We start from the raw sequence: 13,607 nt of genomic DNA, 5'->3' as shown, positions 1-13,607 counted from the left end.
ACTGCACTTGAGACACCAGACAGGGAGCAATCAAGCACGATTTAGGTGGTCTGGAGGAGGAAGAGTAGGTGGAAGTGAGGACCAGAATGTGTGGGATTGATGTACATGAAGTGTCTCCGAAGGAACAGAAAATTTTGTAGGAAAAAAAAAAATAAGACCTAGGAACAGGGCATAGTTGGGGATGGCTGGGTACTGAAAGATGGGGGAAATATGGGATAATGGCAGTTAGCTCTTTGGAAGCTGCCATTGTAAGAAGAAATATGAAGCAGAGAAATTCTAAAGAGAATTTGAGATCAAAAGGCTAGAGGACGAGAGGTCAGTCAGAGCATTACTAGATAGAAGTAGGCGTTTGGAGAGTGAAAGAGGAACAGAGACTCTTTCTTTGAAAGTAGGAGATGTAGGTTTTAGCCCTTCTTTCTGTCAGTTAACTCGGCTACTTCCTCTCCTACCAGCAGATTTCTGTGAGATTGCATGAACAAGACATAGCCTAAAAAGCTGGCTGGCCAGATCCTTACATGGTTATCCTTTTGCATCCTCAGTGGAAAACAGAGCTATCAGGAAGTTTCTGTAGTTCTCAGTAATACTCCAAGGCTTATGGAACTTAGTATCTCCAGTGGATTTCAGTTTCTCCATCTGTTAATAGAAGCACGTAAACTACAAACAGTAGAGAGGTTTCTGGGTTCAACATTAAGTCAAGTCAAATGTGTAGAGGTCTTGAGCAGCTGAAACTCCTCTACCAACTAACAATGTACGTTTCTTCTCGACAAAGTGAATTCTTTCCGTGTTCTTAATGCTCTAATAGCGTGGCTTCTTAACAGTGAGGTTAATAGTGTGAATAGAAAAAATTGTTGCAAATACTTACAGGTGACTTTGAACACCTAATTTTTTTGTTTTGAAATGTAAATTAAATAATATGTACTTTAAAAGTAATAATTCTGATTGAAAGCAGATGTTGTTTGCCCTAATGTTAATCCCATGAGGTACATTTTTTCTAGTCTTCTTGAGATATAATTGACATGTAACATTATATTAGTTTAAGGTACCCAACATGATTTGATATATGTATATATTGTGAAATGATCACTGCAATAAGTTAACATCCTTCACCTCACATAGTTACATTTTTTTTCTTGTGATGAGAACTTTTAAGATCTACTCTCTTAGCAGCTTTCATAATACAGTATCATTAATGATAGCCCCATGAGATATTGTCAGAACTATATTAAAAGTTTTGTCTTAGGGAGTTTCTAGAATCCTGGAAATTTTGTGGTGATCTTCAGTTCAAGTTCTTAAAGTTAATTCACTGTTTAAAAAAATAAATTTACTAGTTCAAAGGCTACTTCTCTGTCCTCCGGTTTCCACCCATCTTCCTATACACACAGAGAGACAGACAGAGAGACACACACACACACACACACACACACACACACACACACACAGGCTATCCTATATCCAAGAATAAATGTTATTGAGGGTGGGGCAACCTTACAACAACAAAACAAAATCTACTCGCTGTTGTTAAGTATCTGTGTCAATTAAATGTCATTGAAATGAGACATAAATTACGTCCCTAATATGAAAAAAGCTTGACCTAAATTAACGTCATTCTAGTAAGATAGAGAAAAAGAACTTTTTTCAAAAGGGAACAATAAAGAATCTGGCATTTTAACAGTGCAATTTTAAATTATTTTCTAAAGGACATATTAATGTGTCAAAGTACTAGAATTATTGCACATTGGTAGAAGTCCTGAGCATTCTGACTTGTTACTTCTCTAGACATAAACTTCAGCCAAACTTTTGGTGAAGCCTTTTTCCCACAGTCCATGGGCCTAATAATGAAATACTTAGAAGCACAGGAGTCTTGCAGAACTTGAAAGGAGAGGAATAAATGATGGCTCATCTAAGAGATAATATATGGCTTCAGATTCTTCAAGTTCATTGTGTAAGTTTCTTGGAGGACTCTTGGAATATTGACCCTTTGATACAACAAGTGAACTGCATCAAGATTGTCAGTTGTAGAACTCTTCATTCATGCTACAAATTCTTGCCTGTTTACTATGTGCCAGGTGCTTGGATAAGAGTAGCAAACAACCTAGACAAGATTCTTGTCCTCCGGGCCTTATAATCTAAAAGGGGAACAGACATTAAACAAATTATTACACAATTAAGTAATAACCCTTGAAGTAAGTAGTTGGAAGGAAATGCAGAGGTTACTAGTGAAAAGACCTAAGTCTATTCTGGGTTATTAGGGAAGACCGTCCAGAGAAGTGACATTTAAAGTGTAACTTAAGAGGAAAAATAGAAGTTAGAGGAGCAACAGGAGGGGATAGGGATGAACATTACAGACACAAGGCTTCACCCAGCATCTGTGATAGCCTAAAGACAGGAAGGTAAATATGAATATAGTGTAATAAAGACGGGCCATGCAGGGCTTTTAGATTTGAGAGTCAAATGAAATTGGATTTAAATTCCAACTTCATCAATTAATAACTGTGTGATCTTGAGCAAGTCACTTGGTTACAAGCATGATCTACAAGTTACTAGTGTATCTATTAGCCTTTTCTGCATAATAAACTACCTCAAATTAAGTGGCTTTAACACAACCATTGGGGGAGACTCACTTTGGGCTGGACCCACAGGGATGATTCTTGCGCTGTGCTCTTCCTGAAATATTCTTTCTCTTGGTTTGCAAAGTGCAGCTGAAAAGTCAGGAAACATGAAGACTGCAAAGTATCCATTTACTTTAGTAACATGAGGTTGTTTTAAACCTTAGACTATACTGGTGTTATGGGGGTGGAAGTGGAACAGCCCTGTGTTTAGGAGTGAATAGAGGCTGTGGTAGGCAGACTAACAGCCACCCAAGGATGCTGACATTCTCATCCTCAGGACTTGTGAGCATGTTGGGTTACATGACAAACAAATTAAGGGAATTAAAGTTGCAGATAGAATTAAAGTTGTTAGTCAGCTGGCCTTAAAATAGGGAGATCATCCTGGATTCCCTGGGGGGGCCCATAAAAGTGGAAGAGGAAGGCAGAAGAGGAGAGTCAGATGGAGATATGCCTACAGAAGAGGTTAGAGTGATGCAGTGTGGGAAGTGACTCAGCTGCCACTGCTGGCTTAGAAGATGCAGGAAGAGGCCATGAGCCAAGGAATGTGGGCAGCCTCTTGAAGCTGGAAAAGGCAGGAAACAGACTTTCCCCTAAAACTTCCAGAATAAGTGCAGCTCTGCTGACACCTTGATTTTGGCCCAGTGACACCCACACCAGACTTCTAATCTACAACATAAAATAATAAACTTGTCTTGTTTTAAGCCACCAAATCTGTAGTAATTTGTTACAGCAGCAATAGGAAGTGAACGGAGAGTAAGTAAGGAGAGTCAGATCAGACATGTAGAGCACTCTTTAAAGAACTTTTGCCGTGAAAGGAAGAAGAGAAGAGAAGATGGGACATACGGGATTTAGGGAGGATGGTCGTGTTTTAAAGTGGGAGAGATTTTGTGACTTTGAATTTTCACATTATTTGTGTGATTTCTGTGTTATTTTTATGCTTCTTAGAAACACAACATCAGAGTGCTTCATCTGGCACTCCCAACTACTGTCACATAAAAATCTTTAAAAGCAATTTATTTGCATTTGAATAAAACCCAGATATCTCTGCAATTTTAAAATATGAGGATTGCACTAAAGTATCAGTTATTTAAGAAAATTTCTCTTTTGCTTAATACCGACTAAAACTAATTAGACCCTGTAGTGCTTTGTAGAGATATATATTAAACATTTATAAGCTTCGAAATTATGCTTACATTGAGAGAATAGGTAAGTCAGGACACCATAAGTTTGAATTTTATTTTAAAATCATTATAATTAAACGTCATTATTTTTCAGTTCTATAAATTGTAACTGATGTCTGTAAATAATAACAGTAGTCAATAGTCAGTTTTAGATAAAGGCTTACTGCATGTTTGGCCCAAGTTTAACTCTCAATAGCTCATTTAATCACCATGACAATCTTATGTGTGAGTCGGAATTATTTATATTCCTATTTTATGGATATAGAGTATAAGCCTTTCTACATATAAAGAAGATCATTTAGCAACTACAAATGAATTGAGATATAATCTTTTTCATATAGGAAGTTCCTTTTAGTTTAATCAAGGAATCAGTAGTCTATACAAGCCTCATATGAGGTATTCCATTGTATGGACTGTAAATAAATCTCAGCATAATTTTAAGTTGATAAATGTTTTTTCATAAGAGTCACATTGATGAAATGTGCCTCACAGCTCCTGAGAGCATATCATACTTACTCACTTGTTTATTTATAATTATTGTCACAAAGGTGTACTATTGATGGTCCCCTTCTCTTCTTCAGTTGTGAACAGAATGAATCTTAAGACTTATTCCAAACGTTTCTAGGAGGGGAAGAGATCAGAATTTAAGAGATATGTTCATCAGGAAATGTGTTCTTGCTATGTTATTACCCGTTTCCTTTTCCTTTTCCCCTTCTTTTTTGCTGCCCATTGGTCTATCTGAATTGCAGATTTTTAGCTATTATAATATTTAACTATTTCTTTCTACTTTTACTGTTAATAAACTTGAGATGAAAAATCTGCCCTAGTTCTCCTATATGGCTACAGCAGCCAGTAAGCAGAGTATTGCATGTTTATTCAATTCATGCAACTGATATTAGTGGATGCTTTATATTTGCTAGTGTCAGACCCTGTACCTGGCAGAGAGAAAATTGCTCTGGGACTTTCATCTGCCTCATCGGTGCCAGATTTCAACTTTGTTTTCTGACAGCATACATTTCAATAAGCTTTTGGACTAAAAGGTAAAACATGTCATTAGAGAAGTATGACTCTATTTGTGGACTACACTCTCTATAAAGCTGAACTTTGTGTCTACTATTTTAGAAGCTTTGGAGATTTTTTTAAAAAATGTCTTTAGGAATTTTAAAATTATTCTTCCCCTGCTTAAACTTCATTCTTTCCCTTATCTTCCTCTTCTAACCCCTTCCATTGTGCTCGGTGGATAACCCCGTGTGCACAAGCACCCTAAATCTTAACCGAATGTGCCTTATTTATCTTAAGTAAAACCTCCTGTCCTTGGAACATGGTACTTACCCAGCAGCCCTTTTACAGAGGGGCCGCTGGATAGGTCCCATTGCTCTATCCTACTCTTATGCTCAACAAAGTAATGGTAGTTAAACATCATTTAAAAGTCATTTCCCATCAGAGCTTCATTTGTGAAGGCGCTTTTTTCCAACTCCCTAACCTCAATCCTGTACTTAACTGACTCCTGGGACACGTGCTTGCCTTTTCCAGTGACTTATTCAGGCCTAGCTTCCCTTTCGTCCAGTTTCCTTCCATCCGCTTCCACAATTTTAGCAGCCGTATTGATAACCATGCCAACACCATGCCAAGCCACCTCGACTTGTGATGTTTTAACCTTTACTTCACTGTAGCCATTCATAAGCCTAGCCACACATTGGGCCTTGTCACTAAAACCAGTCGCACGTCTAAGACCTCTAATCAGCTTTCTTCTTTGACCGTGATCTTCTCTTTTTCTCCTTTCTCACACTCCCTGGGCCTGTTCTTCAATCCTCATTGACCCTGCCTTCCCTCGAGTCTTTCCTGCCCCTTTCCCCGCACCATCTTTGGGTTCCACGTGCCTCTTTACTGGCCTGGCATCTGCCTGGTCTGGCACACGAGAACCACTTGCCCTGTTAACCTTCCTCCTCGCCTGACATGGCAGTTGCTTTGATTACTCTCTAAACTTGTTTTCCAGTACCAGCTTTCTAAGCTTTTCTCATATGTCTCCAAAATGTGTCAGCTGGGTCTGGTCTGAAATTCATGCTGATAGTCTCAACAGAATTTCACAGAGGTTAGCAGACATTTTACTCCTCTCTCCTGAGTGGCATGTGACTTTTGCTAACCTCTTACAACTTCTCAGCCCTGCAGCCTTATCAACGTCGTCTTCCCTGTCTGAGGTGCGCACTTGTCCTACTGCCACTGAAAATCTATCAAATCTATCCGGCTGCTGCAAACTCTCAGATTTTCTCCCCCGCTTCTTTCTTCTGCACCTTCAAAATTTCTGTGTCCAATTTGAAATGCCTATCAAATTGGTAGAAATTAAAGATAATGATAATATCAAGAGTTGGTGAGAACTTTGTTTTCTAAGGCGTCCATTCACCGTTAGTGGGGAATATACACGACCTTTTGGAGGAAGGTACCTGTAAACATTGGCAGCAGTTAATAAAATTAATATGTACGTATGTTGTGACTTAGGGTCAGAGTCTAAACAGCCATGATATCCGATGCATATGTGATCATAAACCAGATCCTTGGCTGGGGAAGAGTAGCTACAAAGAGCATTAGTGGGGCAAATGACAAACTTTGAATAGAGAGTATAGATTAGATAATAGTATTTTTATCATAAAGTTTCTGATATTGATAATTGTACTGTGGTTATATGAAAGGGCATTCTTTTCTTAGTATTTGCACACTGAAAGACATAGGAGCTTGATGTCTCCAACTTATTCTCAGTTGGCTCAGGGGAATTACACAGAGAATACTAAAGCCAATGAAGCAAAATATAAACAGTTGGTGAATTTGCATACTGGTTATATGGGGATTACTTGTGCTGTTCTTGCAAATACTTTTTGTATGTTTGAAATTGTATCAAGATATTAAAAAAAAAACCCATAGGTAAGGTATTATGATCTAGGAAAAGCTTTTTAAATAGGGCCCAGATACAATGGACAATTTTCACCAGCCTTCCTTGACTAAGGATATAATTCCAAGTTTTATACCACTGTCCCTTATCATGTAAGCCTATGGAACAAGATTAGAGTATAATTTTTCCAAAACAGTGTTATCCAAGTTTGTAGCTTTGTCTGAAGTCATTATAGTAAATAATGAGAAAGATGTAAAGATGACATTTATTGTCCTGTATGTATTATTTCTCACAACTGAACATATGATGCGATTTGGACTGCAGGCAATTTGAGGTTCTACTCTCTGACAAGAACCTAGAATGTAGCTCTTTGTGGTCAGATTCAGAGCCATCTGCTTTAACAGGCAGGTGGGTTAAGATGAGAACTGCAGGGCAAGGCCAAGTACTTTTTTGGAGAAAACAGCCCTGGGCCCTCTCCTACAAGATATAAATTGACTTTCTTAAGTTCTATGTCAGAAATATGTCAGCAATAATCTTAGGTTAGCACATTCTCAAAAAAGATGGAGACTCATTGTTTACTGTGGACATTAAAAAGAAATCTTAGTACAGCCCCCTAGGAATGTCTCCTTCTGAGTACTGTGACATTCTGATGAGCCTGCCAAAACTTGATTAAGAAAAGCATGTAAAAAAGAGAAACTTTATGACCAAATATATAGAATTATTGGCTCTAAGCCTTTCAAATATTTGAACGTCAGTTGATTTTAAGACAGTTTTTCTGACAGTAATTAGCAATACCAGTTGCCCAGTGGGGCTGCTCCTGATAAATGATAGTAAAAACCATACCAGGAGGGGAAAAAGGGCAACCTATATAGCATTTTAAAAAAATCACTGTTTTAGAGTCAGACTGCCCATGTTCATAATCCTTATTCTCTCACTTAACAGATATGCAACTCTGGATAATTTTTTTAACCTCTCTGGGTTTCACTATTTTCTAGAGATTACCTGTTTTCTCTGGGGATTATACTATTATTTTAATAGCACCAACTTCGTAGCATTGTTTATGAGGATCAAATTTGTTATCGTATCCAAATAGAACAGGCACATAGAAAGTGCCCAATATCTCTAGTTGTTATTTCTTTGTCTAGTCTTAAAAGCAGTGAGCTGTGATGAGATACAGATTTTAAAGGAAGGCAGCCAAAACCCTGTTTTACATCGCTTAGTTCTTATCTGCCAGGAGCCCTTTCCCACTTACCGTGACTAACCTGGGTTACTAAGATGCTGCTTCTACACAAACGGCAGTAGCCAGGAGTGTAAACTGAGCCAACACCACTTAGTCCATTTTCGTTGTATGTCCACAGAGGCAAAAAGCCTCAGGAATATCAGTAAAAACTGGCTACTCTCATGCTGTTTCTTATCATGAAGAGAATAAAAGCCGTTGGCATTGGCTTAAAAAAAATCCCTCATGCTTGCAGTTTGTTGAGAAAGAAATTGACAGAGACCTGAGAAATCTAATTTCTAGAATTCTAATGAATCCATAATTTTGACAGGAAAGTATTCAGGGTAGATGAGTTGGCATGGACCAAGGCCCACCAGGCAGAGCAGATCTTAAATAATTCTAGTAGTAGACAGTTTCCACTCACGTGCTTTATTCCATCTGAACTTTTAAATAAGTCTTTTTTATGGAGAAATGTAATTTATGCCCAGTGGGAAAGGGGTGGGATGGGGGGTAGGGGAAAGTGGATGTTACATGAGTTATAAAGCTGAGAAGACTCTTCCTCTCAGATGTTAGTAATGATCTGGGTTTTCATTGATGTCTTTGACCATATTCATGCCATTGCTAACTCTATCCCAGAATCTGCCTGCATTCTTGATTCCAGTGTTCTCTTTCAAGAGAGTAAAAATTTTATATCAATAATTCAACTCAAATTGAATAATATCCCTGTAGTCTTTTCTAAATTTTGTTTTATTTGTTATGTCACTGCCTGGCTAAGTTGTTTTTAGTTTCAAGGCCAAGCCCTAACCTTCCCCTAACAGAGTTGCTAGCTCTCTGGATAAATACAGAGGTGTAAAGAGACCAGAAATGCAGTTCCAGCACATCCTCAGTAGGCAGAGATCTTGTTAACAATGAAAACTTCATGCTCCATTTCACTTTTTAAAGCTCTGAACCTCACTAGTCCAGCTCTAAATACAGTAAGCTCCAGGACAGCTATGCCAAGCAAGGCCGGAAGTCAGGGAGAAGCAATCTAAATGCTCAGGAGAAATGGCGCTGGGTGCGTGCGCTGTGATGATGAAGTTAATGGTGCTGGTGAGCTGTAAGACACTACTCTCAGATGTTTCCCATGTGCTGGCAGTCCGCATTCATTGGTTTGTTTGTAAATAAACTTCATAGGCACTTTTCCATTCAGATTTTTAATGCTGTCTTTTGAGTGATGTTCTGAAAACCTTTTTGGCTTGTAACTCCTTGGAAAATCTGGTAAAAGCTGTGGACCCTCTCTTGTCAGTAGAATGCACACATATACTTGAAAAAATTGTGCATAATTTCAAGGAATTTATATGCAACCTCCTCTTAATGATCTAACTGGCCATAAGAAATTTATCTTCCTTTTCCTAAAAGGATTCCAGAAGGGCTCTTTTTTACCTTTTAACAGTCTTAGAATAAATAATTCAATATGGTGATGGTGATGATGATGACTACCATTTATTGAGCTTTTGCTATTTGTTAGACACTGTGCATTCCTCATTTCCAAAGGTGAACTCTGGATCATCCCTTCCAAATTTGTCCTTCCTGCAGCCTTCCCCATCTCAGGCAACACCAATTCCATCTCTTCATGTGCTCAGGTAGGGCTGGGTCCTTACCACCACCAAGCTGTCACCTTTCTCCTAGGCTCCATCATCTCTCCTTGTTTACTGCAAGTGATCTCCCTACTTTCCCTCTTGAAAGTTAACACAGCAGCCAGAGTCATTGATCCTGTTAAAATGGAAGTCTTATCATACCACTGTTGTACTCAATCTTCCAGAGGCTTCTTATTTCATTCAGAGTAAAATCTGAAATCCTTACAATGGCCAGAAACCTCTGTGCTCTCCAGCTCCAGGGGCCACAAGAAAAAATAAAGAGAACCAAAAATGGTAAATAGGAAGGCTAATATGACAAACTCTAAATATGTACTTAATCTCTTTTCTTTCAGCCTCTTTGAAAGACATAAATCTATAAAAGGTAATAATTATAATGTATTGTTGGATTTGTTAACATAGTTATACTATGTATAACAATAATAGCTCAAAAGGGAGGAAGAAAGAATAGAGCTATGTAGGAGAAATGTTTCTATATATCACTGGAATTAAGTTGGTATAAATCTGAAACTGTGATAATGTGTGTATGGTAAGCCATAGAGCAACCACTAAGAAAATAACTTTAAAAAGTGAAATTCATTAAAGAAATTAAAATGTTACACTAGAAAATATTTACTTAATGAAAAAGAAAGAAGTAAGGAGGAATAGAGGAACAAATAAAGATATGAAATATGTAGAAAACAAAAAAGTAAAATAGCAAGACGTAAGTCCAACTATATCAATAATAACATTAAATGTGAATGGATTAATCAGTACAATCAAAAGACAGAGATTGTCAGACGGGGGAAAGATTCAACTATATACTGTTTACAGGAGATACACTGTATATTCAAAGGTACAAACAGGTTAAAAAGAAAAAGGATAGGAAAAGATAAATCATGCAAACGGCAACCACAAGAAAGCAGGAGCGGCTATACTAATATCAGACAAAATATACTTAACAAAAACGTATACTAGAGATAAAAAGGGATACTTCATGATGGTAAAAGATTCTATGTTTATGGATTGAAAGTCTTTATATTACTAAGATGGCAATGCTCCCCAAATTGATCTACAGATTTAAGAAACCTCTCTCAAAATCCCAGCTTATTTTTTATGGAAATTGACAAAGTCATCCTAAAATTGTATGGAAAACTCAAGGAACTTTAGAATAGCTAAAACAATTTTGAAAAGGAAGAATTAAGTTGGAAGACTCACACTTTTAAAACTTACTACAAACCTACAATAATCAAGAAGTGTGGCACTGGAATAAAGATAGACATATAGATAATAGATTAGAATTGAGAGTCCAGAAATAAACCCTCACATTTACTGTCAATTGACTTTTTGACAAGGGTGCCAATGAGGAAAGAACAGCCTTTTTAACTAATGGTGCTGGAACAGCTGGATAACCATATGCAAAAGTATGAAATTGGGCCCATAACTCACAACATACACAAAACTTAACTCAAAATGGATCAAAGATGAAAAGTAAGAACTAAACCTATAAATCTCTTAGAAGAAAACATAGGGGTAAATTTTTGTGACCTTGGTTTTGGCAGTGATTTCTTAAATGTGACATCAAAAGCACAAGCAACTGGGCTTCCCTGGTGGCGCAGTGGTTAAGAATCTGCCTGCCAAGGCAGGGGACACGGGTTCAAGCCCTGGTCCGGCAAGATCCCACATGCCGTGCGCAGCTAAGCCCGTGCGCCACAACTACTGAGCCTGTGCCCTAGAGCCCACGAGCCACAAGTACTGAAGCCTGCACACTTAGATCCTGTGTTCCACAACAAGAGAAGCCACCACAATGAGAAGCCCGTGCACCACAATGAAGAGTAGCCCCCGCTTACCGCAACTAGAGAAAGCCTGCGCGCAGCAACGAAGACCCAACTCAGCCAAGATATAAATAAATGAATAAATAAATAAAATTTTTTAAAAAAGCACAAGCAACTAAAGGAGAAACATAAATTGGGATTTCTTCGGGGGGAGTGTGTGAAAATATTTTAAAATTGAATGTGGTGATGGCTGCACAACTCTGAATATGCTAAAAACCATTGAATTTTGCACTTCAAATTGGTGAATTTCATGGTATGTGAATAAAAAAGAAAAAACCAAAAGGGGCAAAAAAGAAAAAACCCTTAATAGACGTTTCACAAAAGAAGATATAGAAATGTCCAATAAGGCACGGAAAGATACTAAATATCATTATTATTCAGGAAAATGCAAATTAAAACCATAACGAGATACCACTACATACCAAACAAAACAACTAGAATTATAACAACTGAGGGTACTAGGTACTTATCTTACAGAGATTCCCACTAACCTCATATCCCTGCTATTGATAGAACTTATCCTGTAACACCACTCCAGGTATCGCAGCTCCTGCTGTTACAGTCCTTTGGCAGCCTATATATCTACCTTACCAATGTTGACAGCTTGGACCACTGGATAGAGTTGGCTGTTCACCTTATAAAGTGTGCAACCCTGTACCTACAAATAAAGCATATTTATTTTATGAATGTCAAGTCTTCACCTTGGGCTGTTGGTCTATTCTACAAGTAGGAAGTAGGTGACGATGTTGTTTTAGGTTTGTCTTCTTAGATTTGTAGTTAATTTTTCTTAGTCTCCCCAGTAAATGCAAATAAAACACTTTCTATGTTTCAAGAAACAATAATCTATAGTAGTTCTGATTCCCATTTTATAGATAAAGAACTAACACTGAGAGAGACTTTATTTGCTCAAGACAGGACACAGTGGAGCCATTGTCTAGTTCAGGTTTATTGATTATAAAGCCCAGGTTCTTTGGATTATATTAAGTTGCCTCAAAGACAGGAGTACATTGGGTTGTTTTTTTTTTTTTACAACTCGCTTGCCTTTGAGTTTCAGAGTGATTATTTTTTTTAAAGATGAATACATTGATCATGACTTTAAAAAGCTCAGTTTAGCAGAGAAAGGAAGTATGCAAATAGACATTTTCAGTGCAGCAAGATAATTGCAGTGGTATAAGTTTTTAATAAACACAGGGGGTAACATAAAAGGAAGTGATCAACTCTGCTGGAGTGGTTATTGAAGATGAGATAATTAAGTAGGACATTCAAGGGTGCGTAGGAGTTTGTCAGTTGGTCAACTGACCTCTGAATGCCTATTTCTGTACCATGACTAACTATGGAAACCATATACATAAACATCAGTATTAGATTTAAATAAGTGACTACTTAAAAGGTAGAAAAAATTCACTGTTAGTTTGCAGGAATGCTGTGTTCCTTTACACCTTTTTAATAATTAGCTTTGTGTTAAGATATAATTAAAACCTCTTGGCAAAATACGAAAGTCTTAAAAGGGCAGTGCTTTTTGCTGGCATGTGCTTTGCAAAATACATTGCAAAACAACCAGCTTTTAGAGTTCTTTCATTCTGTTGCATCAGCTGTTTGGAATTTGAAAAACGGTCAAGATAAAAATTTGTGAGTTAATGAAGATTTTGCTTTGGTCTTTTATCAAATTGCGGTAAACTTGACAAATGAATATACTTGGGATACATGCTTTTCAGATTTTTTTTTAGGAGAAAAGCTTTAATCTATATCTGTGACTGTTTTCTAGGTGTACATTGTTTCTCACACACAAATGTTATGTAAGATAGTAATGATTAGTTTCTGATGAAACTATTATCAGTTTATCGATAAATGTCTTAGAGCCTATTATGAACACAGTTGTGGCTTATTCAGCTCCTAATTTATGTCTCACTGTAGCTTTTTTCTCTCTTATTTCATTATTCCTCTTGGGATAAAATGGGCAAATTGAAAGGCAAATGGGAATCATTTAGTTTCAGGTGTTTTGATTCAGCCATGTTGTGCTACTTTTACTTTTGAGTTATGTGGAACCATAAGAAGGCTACCTGCTACCTAATATACATTTTTAGAAGGGCTCTCCATAGACAATTTTGGAAAATATGGAATCTGCTTAAAGATAGTGACCGGCCACTACTACAAAGGAAAGGCTGGGAGTTTTGTTTTGTTTTTTTCATTTTTTAGTTATTATGGTGGTTGATGTTTTGGTTCTTTACAGCAAGTTAAGAAGTGTATGGTAATGGCAGAGGCTTCTGAT

The 13,607-nt window shown here is 37.4% G+C and overlaps 1 protein-coding gene across 2 annotated transcripts in view; it reads left to right on the top strand.

Moving 5' to 3' along the window:
• The window catches only part of RPS6KA5 (ribosomal protein S6 kinase A5), a 181,159-nt gene that overhangs the window by 93,539 nt on the left and 74,013 nt on the right, over positions 1 to 13,607 (top strand). The window lies entirely within an intron of this gene.

The sequence above is a fragment of the Delphinapterus leucas genome, chromosome 2, assembly GCF_059928025.1.
Source record: "Delphinapterus leucas isolate spDelLeu-1000000601 "Yukka" chromosome 2, BTC_Dleu_Yukka2, whole genome shotgun sequence".
Classification (NCBI taxonomy): domain Eukaryota; kingdom Metazoa; phylum Chordata; class Mammalia; order Artiodactyla; family Monodontidae; genus Delphinapterus; species Delphinapterus leucas.
The sequence above is the reverse complement of the archived record's forward strand: the minus strand, read 5'-3'. Positions and strand labels throughout refer to the sequence as shown.